The 16,445-nt window shown below is 42.5% G+C and overlaps 1 protein-coding gene across 5 annotated transcripts in view; it reads right to left on the minus strand.

Annotated features, from left to right (window-relative positions):
* LOC103180110 (type 2 lactosamine alpha-2,3-sialyltransferase) overlaps positions 1 to 7,001 on the minus strand; it is a 32,473-nt gene extending 25,472 nt beyond the window's left edge. For 2 of the 5 annotated variants that reach the window (XM_042334480.1, XM_042334477.1), the window contains exons 1-2: positions 6,631 to 7,001; positions 5,576 to 5,682 (exon numbers count right to left, since the gene is read on the minus strand). The gene's annotated coding sequence lies outside the window, so the exon portion shown is untranslated. Of the gene's footprint in view, positions 1 to 5,575; positions 5,974 to 6,630 lie in introns of those variants that run through there. The other 3 variants (XM_042334479.1, XM_042334478.1, XM_007895752.2) reach the window with 2 other exon arrangements.
* Positions 7,002 to 16,445: the final 9,444 nt, after the last annotated feature.

Below are 16,445 nucleotides of genomic sequence, written 5' to 3' on the forward strand. Positions count from 1 at the left end.
AAGACTAATAAATCTTAACACAGCAGTAACTATGGACTACTATTCTGTTATAAGCATAACATTCAACAGGTTGAAAATGACCTGCACACTTATCTGATATATATTGTAAACACACAAAGGACCTGCATTACAAAGAGATCCGATTCAGAATAGAATTCGTCCAATAATGATCACTAAATACTGCTCACTGCACTACGATGTTCCTGTTCGATTGCGCAGCTTGAAGTTTTAAAGATGAGAACAATCCAACAATCCTGTTGCTTTTACAGTTTTGAAATTTTACATCTTAATCCCATCCTGTTCTTAAATAATCCTTCCTTTTGGTATCGCATTTTTCAGATTGGGAGGACACCTCAAAGTGCTTCACGGGATGTACTGTAAAGTACAGCACACAATTTACAACACAGCATACAATGTACATACATCAATGTACCAAAAACAGCCATAAGGGAAAGGACCAATTTTATCTGCAGGATTGTTGGCCAGGACACCAGAAGAAACTCCCTCATCTTTTCCAATTGTGCCTTGGGATCTTTTAACATCCTACTGAGGAGACAGATGGGACCTCGATTTAACATCTCAGCAGAAGGAGCACACAATGCAGCAGAGATTCCCCAGCACTGCATTGCGTGTGTTAGCCTAAATTGTGATCTCAAAGATCTGACACAGGGCTTGAACGCTGCATCAATGGAGTGGGGATTAATACTGTGTGCTCTGTGGAGTGGTTGGGCCCTGCATAAGTGAAACCTCTGAGAATGAGTCCTCCTCCTTTAAGAAAAAAGGACAGAATCATCTGAATTCACAATCCTTCAGTTTGTAAAGTGAATGAGTTGCATTCCACACTTAAGTAGAATTTATCTGGAGAATTATTGACGCCAGCATTAAAAAGAAACACGTTCATGATGGTTCTACTGTAGTCGTAGCAAAGATTCATCTGCATAGAGGGTGGAAGAATCAGTGAGAGGGGGTTGAGAAGATCGAGTCCGCTGGGAGGCAGCGGACCTCTCACTTTATCACTTTGCTAAATGATAAAACAGTAGCTGCAGCCTGTATGAATGCTGCTCTGCTAAAATGGACAGGAAGCAGGAAGTTTGCTAATCTGTGCTTTCAAAGGCAAGCTATACAGTTTTAGCTGATTAAAACTGCATAGTTGGATCACAACACATAATCTGGAGCACCATGTCCACAAATTAGATGAGCTGAGAGAGATTGTTCATTCCTTTTCAGACACAGGGAAATTTTCATTTCATGAATTCTCAGTCTGTTTGGATATTCTTAAGCATGTTGATGTTTTTTTTAAGTGCGTCAGACAGCTGGCTGACTAAAGATATGAAACTGTTGTTGATAATGAAACCAGGAACCAACTCTACAACTTTCCCATCTAGTAATATGGTTGCATATTTAGTCTGGGCAGTTTTGCATCAGGTTTTCACAATAACGGAAGAGGTGGCTATGAATTCATGCCTTTTCATGTTGAAGAGATTTCTGTAAAGGTCAGCCGTAGAGATTATGGGGCACAATACAATTGTACATAGCTCCTTCCACATTAAGAGGACTTCCCAAGGCGTTTAATAGTGCTGGTACATATAATACATTATTCATTATTATAAATATACACTTATACACAAGATATTAAACCGAGATCCTGTCTGACAGTTCAGATAGGCATTAAAAATCCCATGACACTATTCGGAAAATGAAGGGAGTTTCTCCCAGTGTCCTGGCCAGCAATTCTGCAAATAAAAGTAGTTATTCACTTCATGGCTATTTGTAGGGCATCCATAATAATAATTCTTGCAATTAATATAGCACCTTATCACATCTTCGAGACATCTCAAAAGGCTTCAAAGAATATGAGTTGACTGGTTCAGGATTAGGAAACAGACAGTGGACACAGGACAGTGAAATCCTAGCTGGATTCTTGCAAAGGTCAATTCAGGAGCATTTGTAAAACAGCAGGAAGTTGTAGAAATAGATGACCAATTAAAACAAATCTATGTGACATAGAAGCTGAAATTCAATAACTGATTGACCCGTTTCAAATACATTTCATTGAGCTAGTTGAATATAGTGAGTTGACTGTAGATTTTTGGCGGGGAAACGATGTGTGCAAACTGACTGCAAATTTCAGCTACAAAATGCAATCATTGCACTTTGCATTGCATCCTATGAAAAAAAGGTCAGTCAGTTATTGGATTTCAGCTTCTATGTCACATAGATTTGTTCAAACTGGTCATCTATTTCTACAACCTCCTGCTGCTTTACAAATGCTCCTGGATTGAATTTCACAGGAATCCAGCTAGGATTTCAATGTCCTGTAGGTACTGTCTGTTTCCTAATCCTGAACCAGTTGTCCTTGGCAGTCCATACCTTATACATTAGAATACATTAGAATATACAGCACAGAAACAGGCCATTCGGCCTAATTGGTCTATGCCGGTGTTTATGCTCCCTATGAGCCTCATCTTGCCCTTCCTCAACTAAGCCTTCAGGATTAACCTTCTATTCCTTTCTCCCTCATGTACCTATCTAGCTTTCCCTTAAATACATCTATGCTATTTGCTTCAACAACTCCTTGTGGTAGCATGTTCCACATCCTCATTACTTTAATGTGAAGAAATTTCTTCTCACTTCCCTATTTGATCTATTTGTGACTATTTTATATTGATGGCCCCTGGTTTTGCGCTCTCCCACAAATGGAAACATCTTCCCTATGTCTACCCTATCAAAACATTTATATCTATATTAAAAAACTTGCAGGATACTGGTTGAATTATTACAAAATCTCATTGCAAATGATTCAATATACATACCACCATTTTGTCTCTTCCTTTTTTTAGTCACAGAGAAAAGTTTACTTCTCTCTGATAGCAATCAGTCAGTCTGTCACAGAGCTTGATATTTTATATAATACCATGCAAAACAGGAAACAAACATTCTGAAGTACATTGAATTAATTTTTTGTGGTCAGCCGATGTCTGACACATGCAGAAACCCATTACCATGCTTCAAAGTATCCAAACCAAGCTGAGATTTCCATGTATCCGACCTACACATGGAAATCCCAGAGGTATATTGTTGAAATGGAATGCGCATTCTCTCCTGGGGGGATGTGTTCTGCTTACCTAATTCCAGAAAATATTAGGCACAGGTTGTCACGAGCCAAGGCTCGGTGACCCCAGAGTGCGCGTTGGGGTACTGCTGGGGTCTACCCAGCTAAGACCACATAGCTTGTCATTGATATTGCTGTCCAGCAAGCTTTCCCGCTGCTTGGACCACCCTACCCGTTAGGACTTTGGCTTGCAGGGTTAACAGGAGCTGAGTGGAATGACTCCCTGCCCCCCAGTGACTGGTCTGCCCATCCAGGTCCTGACAATGAGCTCTGCTGTCATTAGCAGTGCCTGGAATACTATGGACCCACCTGGCTCAGGAACTGGACTACCGAGACTGCCACAGAGGGCTGGCTCGATTCCAATATTCCATTGCCAGGCATGGAATTTTGGAGCCAGTTCACCTCCAAGGAAACCCCGCTTACCTCCCTCTCAAGGAGGATAGTCACTAGTTGGTCATTCAACATCTGAAAAGAACCGGTTTGAGCCCTGACTAGGTGGATGATAGATACAAGGAACTCCCAGTGGCAATGCATCTCAGCACGAAATGCCTTGGCCCGTCCTCCTGACGTGAAAGGCGCTATACAAATGTAATCTTGTTGTTGAAATGGTTGAGAGCATTGCCATCGTCTTTCTTTCCGCAGCTCGGGCACACATCCCTTCCCATTGAGCGATGGTTCCACCAATTGGATGTGTGGAGTTTAAGCAGCAAATAGACAGAAACCTAGTCTACTGTTCAACTGTACAATAACTTGCATCTTTAATGCAATGGACATGGAGACTCCATTATAAACTCTCCAAGACTGTGCTTATGACTAAACTGTTTTCACTATCATTGACAAGATCACCATTAATTCATTCATGCTTTTAAATATAAATTCTTGAAGTGTCATTGCCTTTAGCTGTGCATTTGTAAAGCAATAATACATTTTGTGGAACCTGTAGCATATTGGTTAAACCACTTGCCTTGCAAGTTTGTTGAACGCTGTTGTGCTAATCACCCACAAAATAGAGTCAATTCACTTTATAGTAAATTCCCTGAAATGGTTTAAGTCATCTCGAAGACACAAGGCATTATATAAAATGCAAGGATGATTATTATTATGATGAATACTGTAGTTTCTTGAAAACAACTGAATAAGATTTCTGTTAACCTGTAGTAATAATATTGCACAAAACAGTTCAAAAGCAATCCGTGAATAAAAATATCACCCATCATTTAATGATTACAAAACAGGAGCACTGCAGCAGCTGAAAGCAAATGTAACAAGTGGTTTAAAAGCAACAATGTCAGTGAACAATTTCAAAATCATAAATGGATCAAAAGCCTCAGGTGAATTTCAGAAATGTAATTTCTCTATCAGATGTAGTTCACTCTCTACGATACAATGCGCCTGAGAAATGGTCATGACACATTGACTCCATCACATCCAAAAGGCATTTTCAGATGAGGAAGGCATACTCACTCTCAAACCAACTACAAACATTTTGTTTCAAAGGCAACTTTTCCGATTGTAGTCCTCCAGAAAATGCTTTCAAATCTCCCTTCACGGCTTAAATTTTTAGATAATGGGTTCTAAAAACAGAATGTGCCATAAGTGATTCTGTGATCAATTTTTAATGGCACTTAGGAGGTTTCTAGGCACCAAGTACCATTCCTAATATTTAGGAACTCAATGGCCAAAAATTTGTTAAAAGGCACTTTAGGGTTTTTACACTGATCTCCATGTTAGGATTATGTCTTTTTAAACTAATTTCCACATTCTAGTGGGAGGAGTGTATAGTGCAAATGTCAGCATGGGCGTATAACATCCAAAACGATGAGCAATGCAAGTTCCTCTACGACTTTTTGCTTAAAATGTTTGGTACAGCTATAGCAAAAGTTCACTCTTGCCACCTACTTTAGAATACAAAAGATTGGAATACCCCCAATAGTTTTGCTATAGAGCTAAATGGAAAAAATAAGTTGCATTGTTCAGTGGCTGATCACATCAAAGCATCGCACCACTGATCACAATAACCATTGTCGAGACATTTTTGTAATCAAACATTTGCTTACAGAAAGGTCCCACAAGCTACCACAAAATGAGTGACGAATGAACCTATATATTAACTATTAACCTATAACTAGGTGAATCAACGGATTAAAAGGCCGCCAACCGTAGCTCTCGCAGCTTGAAGCGACTCCAGAGTTAAGATGGCGAATAATTATTTGGGGAGGACAAGTTTGCGGGGCTATGGGGAGAGAGCGGGGGAGTGGGATTGAATTTGGATAGCTCTTTTCAAAGAGCCGGTGCAGATAGGATGGACCAAATGGCCTCCTTCTGTGCTGTATAATTCTAAAACGGTAATGCCCTCTCGACACTTCCTTGTCTTTAGCAGACACTAACAGTCAGTTAGAGTGTAAGAAAACATTGCAACAGAGGATGGGAGGAGGGTGGAGGGTGGGGAGAAAAAGGACTAACCTTTAGCCCCAAAGCCCTGGATTAGTGATCAAGGATCTTACAAGAGATTTTCATCCAAGGACACCAGTTCATGTAGGGGGTCGTTTTCCCATTCTCCTGAATAAAAACTGAAGACAGGCAAATCATAGACAGCAGTCTTGCACTGAGTGAGTTCGAGCTACTGGGGAGGATAACAAGTTCTCAGCACATTTTAACGCAGGGGCTCGTTTTCTGTCCAAACCATTAGCAAATCTGAGGCTAACAAACAAACAACAAAAAAACCCCACACAAGAGAGAGAGAGAGAGAGAGAGATCCGCCCGTTGCTTTTCACTGACTTTAAACCTAAAGAGTTACACAATACACAGAGAGAGAGAGAGATATGGGAAAGTTTAACACATTGAGCAGTGAGTTGCGTCTGTGCGCCTTTTGGAGGAAGCGCACACACGCATCACACAGTAAACAGGGCAGAGGAGGGGAGGGCAGGGGAGAGGGGGAGGGCAGGGGGAGGGCAGGGGAGGGGAGAGGGGAGAGGGGAGGGGGCAGGGGGGAGGGGGAGAGGGGAGAGGGAGGGCAGGGGAGAGGGCAGGGGAGAGAGGGGGGAGGGCAGGGCAGGGGGGGGGCAGAGGGGCAGGGGAGAGGGGGAGGGGAGAGGGCAGGGGAGAGGGGAAGGGGGAGGGCAGGAGAGAGGGGAGGGGGGGAGAGGAGAGGGGAGGGCGGGGGAGGGGAGAGGAGAGGGAGGGCAGGGGAGAGGGGAGAGGGGGAGGGGAGAGGGCAGGGGAGGGGGAGAGGGAGGGCAGGGCAGGGGGGGGCAGAGGGGAGGGCAGGGGAGAGGGTAGATGGCAGGGGAGAGGGCAGAGGGGAGGGCAGGGGAGAGGGCAGAGGAGAGGGCAGATGGCAGGGGAGAGGGAAGGGAGAGGAGGGCAGGGCAGGGGATGGCAGGGGAGAGGGCAGAGAGAGCACAAGTACAGTCATAATCTTTCTTTAAACGGATTTAAAAAGCAACCCCCTTTCTGATGGGGAGTTTCCTCCTCCCCCCACACTATTTAATTTATTATACGTATAATTATTTTCTCACCTTATTCTTTGACTCTCGCTGTGATAACGGTTGGACCACACACACAGACAGACACACACACATATGTACGTGTGTGTGTGTCCAGACCCACTAAACGTTGCTCTGTGAAGGAGGGGGAAAAAAAAAAGGGGGGGGGATGGAGATGGGGGAGAAAACGTGTGACGTTCAACAGTTTTTCCCCCAAAGATGACACACACACAGAGACACACACAGTTGTGCTTTTTCTTCTGCGTTCCTGGTAAAAAGTGTGCGTGTGGGGAGGAAACAACCTCTCTCTGTGCGTCTGTATACATATGTATGTGTGTGTGTCTCCAGAACCACTAAACGTTGCTCTGTAAAGGAGAGAGAGAGAGAAAAAAAAGGGGGTGGAGATGGGGAGAGAGAGGGGGGGAGAGAGGGGGAGAGAAAAGGTGTGACGTTCAACAGTTTGCCCCACAGATCATTTAACACAGCTGCTGACTGACTGACTGACCTGTTGACCAGCCTTTTATAAAGGCAAAAATGCTTCCTTGTCAGTGTATGTGTGTGTGTGTGTGTGTGTGTGCACTTTTTTTTTTGGAGAGGAAGGAAGGACGAGGGGAGACCGACGCACATATAAAAGTCGTGCAATGCAATAAAAGCTCAAGGAAGACCCTTCAGGGCTGGTAAACCCAATACCATCCATCCCACGCCAGGGTCTCCTGTGCTCTTTATTGCAGTCCAAGTCCAGGCGCCCTTTGAACGGTGTCATTAATCATTGAAAGGAATACATCGGTGAGCGCGCAGTGGACAGCACTTGCCCTTATTCCCTCTGGAACAAGCACGGGTTGTAGAAACAGGAGTAGGTCGTTCAGCCCCTCCAGCCTGTTCCGCCATGCCATAATAATAATAATAATAATAATAATAATAATAATCCTTGCGTTTGATATCGCGCTTTTCACGTCGGGAGGACGTCCCAAAGCGCTGTAAAGTGAATTGACTGTATATTCGTGGGCGGACGCGGCAGCCAATTGCGCGCAGCAATGTCCCACAAACAGTCGTAGATTGAAAATGACCAATTTATTATTGTTTTTGGTTTTTGGAGGGATTATTATTAGGCTCTGTGTGGAGTAAGGAAACTTGCCCAAGGTTTCGCCCTCTGCTTGGAATTGAACTCGGGTCTCTCGCTTGCAAAGCGAGTGCTCTAACCACTGAGCTACAGGACTCATGCCATGCCATGAGATGGGGGCTGGTCTGTACCTCAAGTCCAATTCCACGCCCTTGCCCCATTATTCCTCAATACCCTGACCTAACAAATATCTATCCACCTCGGTCTTGAAAATGTGTAATGGATCCAACATTTGCAGCCTTTTGGGGGAGAGAGTTTCAGATTTCCACCACTCTTTGGGTGAAAAACTGTTTCAATTTCACTCCTAAATAGACCTAGCTCTAATTTTAAGATTATGCCCCCTTGTTCTGGATTCCAGTTATCAAAGGAAATCATTTTTCTGCATGCCCACAAAATATACAGGCAATTCACTTTGTAGTATATTCTTTGAAACACTTTGAGATGCCTTGACAGCATAAGGTGCTATATCAAATGTAAGGATTATTAATATTACCCTATCAAATCCCTTTATTATTTTAAAAACCTCAGTCAGATCACCCCTCAACCTTCTAAACTCAAGGAAATAGAGACCAAGTGAACGCAAGCTGTCCTTGTAATTTAACCCTTTAAGCCCTGGTATCATTCTGGTGAATTTGCACATGGTTTGTCCAATGCACACCGCAGACATGCATTCATGCAGAGTTTGCACATGGCTCACATGCTAAAGGCATCTAAAGACTCTGATGTGTACATTCTCTGGACTGATTCTAATGACTATATATCCATTAAATGGTAATCTTATGTTGATACATAACAGATATCAGAGGCACCTGGAAATGTGTTTTGGTTCATTCCAGTTAGCATCCCGAACAGATCGTATAAGAGGCTAATAGGCTATATTAGAAGTGGACCATCCCTCACAGGCAGTGATAATAATAATCCTTGCATTTGATATAACACCTTATCACATTGTTGAGATGTCTCAAACCACTTCACTGAATATATTGTAACGTGGATTGACTTATTTGTGGGTGAACTGTGGCACCAATTGCACACAGCAGTTGGAGATTGAAGCTGTAACTTGGGGTCGATTTTGCTATCTGCGGTTTCCTGTAGCTCAGTGGTTAGAGCACTCGCTTTGTAAGCGAGAGACCTGAGTTCAATTCCAGGAAGGGCGAAACCTTGGGCAAGTTTCCTTACTCCTTACTCCACACGCCTAATAATAATCCCTCCAAAACCAAAAACAATAATAAAATTAGTCATTTTCAATTCACGACTGTTTGTGGGACATTGCTGTGCGCAATTGGCTGCCGCATTCGCCCACAAATATACAGTCAATTCACTTTACAGTATATTCTGTGAAGCGCTTTGGCACGTCCTCCCGACGCGAAAAGCGCTATATCAAATGCAAGGATTATTATTATTATTACATCCCTAACGGATATGCTTCTGCCCATCTTATTGAGTAATGGAAACCAGAATCACTCTTCACTCCTGCATTCTAAAACATCACTAAAAATGCCCCATGCCTGATTTTCCTTTAGAAACCCAGAATTAAAAACTACCCTATCCTTTCACCCCAGATTCAAAACTACTCTATCCTTTACCCTCTTTATATATTTTTTAAAAGAATCATTTTTCAGCTTGGAATCCAAAAGCAATAAGGTAGATGCAATTACCCACAGAAAAATTCCAACAGATTCATTAGGCATAACCTAAATTTCTAAATCTATTTTTGCTTTTTAACTGCTACTGATAGAATTTACACCATTTAGAATAGAATTTAGAGTAATGATCAACTTCAATGATGCTCTCATATCCCCCATCAAAACTACTGTAATATGGGGAAATGATTGTGAACATATTACAAGATTCTATTGATGCTCATGTTAAGGCACAGATGGTGTAAAGGTGCAGCCCATGTGGATTGACTGAAAAAAATCGGTCAGGCCTCATGAATTTACTGGAATTCATTGAGAAAATAAACTCAGGATGGAGGGCTATCCTGTAGATACGATACAATTTACGTTGATATAGTGCCTTTCACATCGGAAGGATTTCAAAATGTGCTTTCTAAATACAACAACATCACATTATTTTTGTATAACGCCTTTCACATTAGGAGATCATCTCAAGGCACTGAAATACATAAGTAATCCATGCATTTGATGTAGTGTCTATAATGTTGAAAAATTTCAAAGCGCTTCACAGGCAATCGTTGTCAAGAGACGTGACTGTGCAATTGTGGACAAAAGCTGCAACCAAATTGCCCAATTTGCTCCTTCGCTAGTTTAATTTCTCAACGAATTCTGGTAAATTCATAAGGCATGACTAATTCTTTTTCAATCTATCTCACAAATAGCCACCACTAATTTCTTTGAGGAAATGATAACCAGCACATTTTGAAAATCTCCTATCTTTCGAACAGTGCCATGATGATACTGTTTGAGCTAAAATGACATGTCAGAGAGATAAGTAACTATTTAATAGAAACATACGTGTGTGTATGTGTGAGAGAGATAGAGAGAGAAAGCGAAAGTGATTAATTAACTTAACCAACTTTTTATCACACATACAAATTTTAATATTACAGATAATTTACATTCACACCGAAACTACAGGATAATAATAATAATAATAATAATAATAATAATCCTTGTATTTGATATAGCGCTTTTCACGTCGGGAGGACGTCCCAAAGCGCTTCACGGAACACACTGTAAAGTGAATTGACTGTATATTTGTGGGCGAACGCGGCAGCCAATTGCGCACAGCAATGTCCCACAAACAGTCGTAGATTGAAAATGACCAATTTATTATTGTTTTTGTTTTTTTGGAGGGATTATTATTAGGCTCTGTGTGGAGTAAGGAAACTTGCCCAAGGTTTCGCCCTGCCTGGAATTGAACTCTGGTCTCTCGCTTGCAAAGCGAGTGCTCTAAACACTAAGCTACAGGATATAGCAACTTATCATATCAATTCCAGGCAGAGGGTGAAACCTTGGGCAAGTTTCCTTACTCCACACGCCTAATAATAATCCCTCCAAAACAAAACAATAATAAATTGGTCATTTTCAATCTACGACTGTCTGTGGGACATTGCTGTGCGCAATTGGCTGCCGCGTTCGCCCACAAATATACAGTCAATTCACTTTACAGTGTGTTCTGTGAAGCGCTTTGGGATGTCCTCCCGACGTGAAAAGCGCTATATCAAATGCAAGGATTATTATTATTATTATTATTAAAGCGAGATTCGCCTATTGTGCAAACAAGACTTTAACCAATACTTCCTATCCTTTTTTCTTGTGTTCATCCAATGTTTGTCTGTAGATTAAAATGGACGGCACTGAAACAATTTAAACATTTGAATAAACAAAACAAAACAAGAGGCGTGTTCTGACGAAGGGTCGTGGACCCGAAACGTTGACTCACTTTCCTTTCTCCATAGATGCTGCCTAAACTGCTGAGTTTTCCCAGCTCTTTCTGTTTTGAACATTTGAAAAGATGCTTGCAGAAAGTTATATTAAAACAGGTGTAAAATGGAGCTCAAAAGACTTCAGGACAGATTGAATTAGGAATCTACACTGCAGATAATGTTAAGCATTTTTCAAAGCATCAGGTTTCTTGTCAAACTAACAAGAGCCGTTCTTATGCTATCAGATGTGAGCACTTATTTCATTGAAGCTAAAATATAATTCCACTATGTCCACCAATATTGCATGATAATACAATGTTTCAATAGGTTAACACACAATAGAACCATTATTTTATGTGAGTGGCATTAAATGAACAGAGAGTTTCTCCTGAGAGATCCTCTTTATAACCCAGAAATTTAATATTTTAAAATTTTCTTAAGAACACTGTTTAGTGTTACAGTATTAAAGCACAATGGGTGGAAACATCAGAAAGGAGTTCCATAAATATTGCATAACATGTTAGCTTCTGTTTCAACATTTGAAAAGAATGAAAACAAGACCAACGGTTTCAAGAATGTATGATTAAAAAATGTACCTACAATTCCTATTTTAACTAAAATTAGGAGTAAAGTTTTTTTTATTTTTTTTAACAAAATGTTCATAGAATTGCAATAGTGCCCAGCATTCTTGCTTGTATTAACAAGATGTGGGAGCCAAAGACAACACACCTGCAACCATGAGTACTTCATGCTTCTCTAGCAACTAATGAACCACTGAGCAAAGTTTGTGAATAATTGAATGTGGAATTTTAAAGGCATGTGATTTAGCAGCAACTTTGTCCAAGTCATTTCAGATTCTGGTTGATCGAGGCAACGTACTTTTGTTGATGGGTGAAGTCAGCCTGCTTCTCTCTCCCCTCCAAAATCCAAAGAAAGTGGCAACTGTGGCAACAACAACAACAACAAAATTACATTTGTATAGCGCCTTTCCCATTGGGAGGACACCCCAAGGTGCTGGACAATCAGTGTTTCGGAACCGAACTGAGGGTTGGGATCGGGGAGGGTGGAGGGCAGGGGGGGAAAGGAGGGTGACTGAAGGCACAGTCGAAGAGGAGGGTCTTGAGACGGGGCTTGAAGGAGGCAAGGGAGAGGGCGAGGCAGAGGCACTGGATGGAGTTCCAGAGGGTGGAGGCAGAGTGGCTGAAAGCCCACCCACCAATGGTGGGGCAGGCGAGTTGGGGGACATGAAGCAGGCAGGAACCCGCTGAGCAGAGGGAGTGGGCAGGTTGGTAAGGGGTTAGGAAGTCACAGAAGTAGGGGAGAGTAAGGGGTGGAGGGCTTTGAAAGTGAGGACCAGGATTTTGTGATGTATCCTCTGTGTGATGGGAAGCCAGTGGAGAGGATACGGGCTGCAGATTTCTGGATAATATGCAGCCTATAGAGGGAGGATTTGGGGAGGCCGACAAGCAGGGAGTTTGCGCAGTACATGAGTTTGTGGCAGTACATAAAGGACAGCATTAATGTAATATCAATTGGGAAGCCCCGTAGCATAGTGGATGGAGTCCCGTAGAATTCACCTCGCATGCGAGAGGACCTGGATTTGATTCCTGGGCGGGACAAAACTTTAGACACGTTTTCTCACTCCACACACTCTGTTTTCCAAGCAGTAAGTAGGAACCTGATTGTTAGTCAATTGGTAAATCGCTTTCTGTGGGTAATAATCTCAAAACAAAACACAGAAAAAATTCAATCCACTCAATCCAATGGTCACTCAATCCATGAAAATCCTAGAAAATAAAAACCTAAATAGAGTAGAGGAGCAAAGTGTTCTAGGGGTACACATACACAATTCATTAAAAGTAGCAACCCAGGTTAATAAGGCCATAAAAAAGGCATTGGGGTTTATAATAATAATAATAATAATAATCCTTGCATTTGATATAGCGCTTTTCACGTCAGGAGGACGTCCCAAAGCGCTTCACAGAACACACTGTAAAGTGAATTGACTGTATATTTGTGGGCGAACGCGGCAGCCAATTGCGCACAGCAATGTCCCACAAACAGTCGTAGATTGAAAATGACCAATTTAATTATTGTTTTTGGTTTTTTGGAGGGATTATTATTAGGCGTGTGGAGTAAGGAAACTTGCCCAAGGTTTCGCCCTGCCTGGAATTGAACTCAGGTCTCTCACTTGCAAAGCGAGTGCTCTAACCACTGAGCTACAGGACTCCACTGTAGCTTTCTGGAGGGATAGAAATGAAAAACAGGGAAGTTATAGTAAACCTCTATAGAACCTTGGTTAGACCACACTTACAATATTGTATGCAGTTCTGGTCCCCACATTATAGAAGAGATGTGGAGGCACTGGAGAAGGTGGAAAGGAGATTGACAAGGATGATCCCAGAACTGAGAGGTTATACCTATCAGGAAAGGCTGAACATGCTTTGACTCTTCTTCAGACAGAGAGAAGTGGGAATGTGGAACATGCTACCACAAGGAGTTGTTGAGGCAAATAGCATAGATATATTTAAGGGAAAGCTAGATAGGTACATGAGGGAGAAAGGAATAGAAGGTTATGCTAGAAGACTTAGTTGAGGAAGGGCAGGAGGAGGCTCATGTGAAGCATAAACACCAGCGTATACCAGTTGGGCCGAATGGGCTGTTTCTGTGCTGTATATGCTAATGTATTCTAATGTATGACTGTTTGTGGGACATTGCTGTGCGCTATTGGCTGCCACAGCCATAAAATACACAGTCAATCCATTTTACAATATATTCTGTGAAGCGCTTTGAGAAGTCTCAACAACATGATAAGGCGCTATATCAAATACAAGGATTATTATTTATTATTGTGCTGCCACTGCAACTCAAAAAGCTCTGGTATAAACTCTGTGAGAAACTTCATGTCTTAAAGGACCAAGGCACTTAGTATATTACAAAGTATATTAGTGTACAGTGAGACAAGAGGACTCTCAGTCACAGTTGAAAAAGTTTATAGGAAGCACAGCACAGACTGAGACCATGAAAAAGCTACTTGTTTAGTCTCTTCTGCCCTTTTCTGTTGTTCTATTTTTTTCCGCTGAAAGATGTGTCCCACAGAGCTTCCACTGATTACAATAATGTAGAAAAGTAATAAATGAGCAAGCAAATTGTATTGAGTAAAGAGTAAATGTCATTCAATGAGGGTTTTGCATCGACCAAATCATCTGTCTCTATCACTTGACTTTACCCCTCTGTCAGACATCAAGTCCTGGATGAAAGTTAACTTTCTTCAGTTGAACGTCAACAAGACCGAGGCTCTCCTGATTGGCTCCTGTCAGCGCCTCCTCACCTTAAGCGCTGACAGCATCACCATCCATGGTTGCACACTCCACCTTGCTAAGCCAGTCCAGAACCTTATTTGATCCTCAACTATCCTTTCTACCCCACATCTGCACTATGACCCGTTCTGCCTTCCCGCACCTCTGCAATGTCGCCCGGCTCCGACACTCATTCACACTGCAGGCCGCCAAAACCCTCATACACACCTTCATTACATCAAAGCTCGACCATGCAAACTCACTGCTTGTCGGCCTCCCGAACTTCTCCCTTCACAGGCTGCTGATCATCCAGAATTCTGCAGCCCATGATCCCTCCCACACTAGGCTCCTATAACCCCCATCCTTGCCAACTCCACTGGCTTCCTGTCACACAGAGGATACAGTTCAAATCCTGGTCCTCACCTTCAAAACCCTCCACAGTCTTGCTCCCCCCTATCTCTCCATCCTCCTAACCCCCTACCACCCTGTTTGCTCCCTCCACTCAGCTGGCTCCAGCCTGCTTCACGTCCCCCGCCTTGCTCACCCCATTATCAGTCCCCACCCTCTGGAACTCCATCTCGCCCTCCCTCGTCATCTTCAAGACCCTCCTCAAGACCCTCCTCTTCGACCGTGCTTTCGATCTCCTTGCTTCCCCACCTCCCCTCCACCCTCCCCCACCCCGACCCCCAGCTCGGGTCCTAATTCTGTCTGTCCAGCATCTTGGGACATTCTCCTGATGTGAAAGACGCTATACAATTGTCATTTTGTTGTTGTTGTTGTTATACAAAGCAAAATTCACCGCTCAATGGAAGAAAATAGAAGCCAATGGGTGGTGGCTCCACTCACCCTACCCACTGCCCTCAAATAGTATTGAGGTGCAGATGGGTAAATGGACTTTGGATCTAATCTAAATTATATCTGGAGATATAGTCCTAAATGGATCTGGCGATAAGACCTAAGTTGAATTGTTCTCAAACAGAAAGGCAATTGCTTCTATTTGGATGACATTGGAAGATAGTTTGGTATAGTGTGGAGGAATTCAGCATTCCATAAATTATGCCATAATGATGTAGCCCTCCACAGCCTTGCTCCCCCCTACCTGAAAGCTTAGTTGAGGAAGGGCAGGTGGAGGCTCATGTGGAACATAAACACCAGCATAGACCAGTTGGGCCGAATGGCCTGTTTCTGTGCTGTATATTCTAATGTATTCTAATGTATGACTTTATGGGACATTGCTGTGCGCTATTGGCTGCAGCATTTCGACTACTTGTCTCATCGCCAGTTCTGGACACTTCAATGTACTGAATTGTTTGAGTTTGATCTTAGACTGTGAGCTCAAAGTCCCAATGTGGGACTTAAACCTGCAACCATCTAACCTAGTGGTGAGAACCCTACCACTTGAGCCAGATTGATACATAAACAGGAATAGAATGTTGAGACCGCTAAATAATTACATTTGATATAACACCTTTGAGACGTCTCAAGCACTTAATATAATTTTGCTGTTGTTGTTCACAGGATTTTACTGTAAAATGTAGTGACTATGTATTCCCTAGGTGAACGTAACAGCCAATTTGAATCTAGCAATGTTCAACAAACAACCCATTAAGCGAATGGCCAATTTTGGGGCAGTGTTGTTAGGACACCGGGAGGAAACTCCCTTCTCTTTTTGCATAGTGCCACAGATCTTTAATGCCCACCTTTAACAGGCACAAATGGGAACGTCCTCTCATTCAAGGAAAAATACCTCCAATACCCCCAGGACTCTATTGGAGTGTCAGCCTATATGAGTTCAAAATCCGGACACGGGGCTTGAATCCACAACCTTCTAACTCGGATGAAGGTACTACCACTGAGCTAAATAGCAATGGGAGCCAATTATTCTATCATCAGACCTGTTGCTCACTTCTGTTTGCTTTATACTGGCATCAATTTAGGATGCGGAAATGTAGTCATTTTGGAGTAAATGATTCAATTTCTGTTTGACTACAGAAAACCAAAATAGCTTGTCGGGTCTAAAATATTTTTTGTGCTGCAA

Source organism: Callorhinchus milii, unplaced genomic scaffold, assembly GCF_018977255.1.
Source record: "Callorhinchus milii isolate IMCB2004 unplaced genomic scaffold, IMCB_Cmil_1.0 Scaffold4, whole genome shotgun sequence".
In the NCBI taxonomy this organism is placed as follows: Eukaryota; Metazoa; Chordata; class Chondrichthyes; order Chimaeriformes; family Callorhinchidae; genus Callorhinchus; species Callorhinchus milii.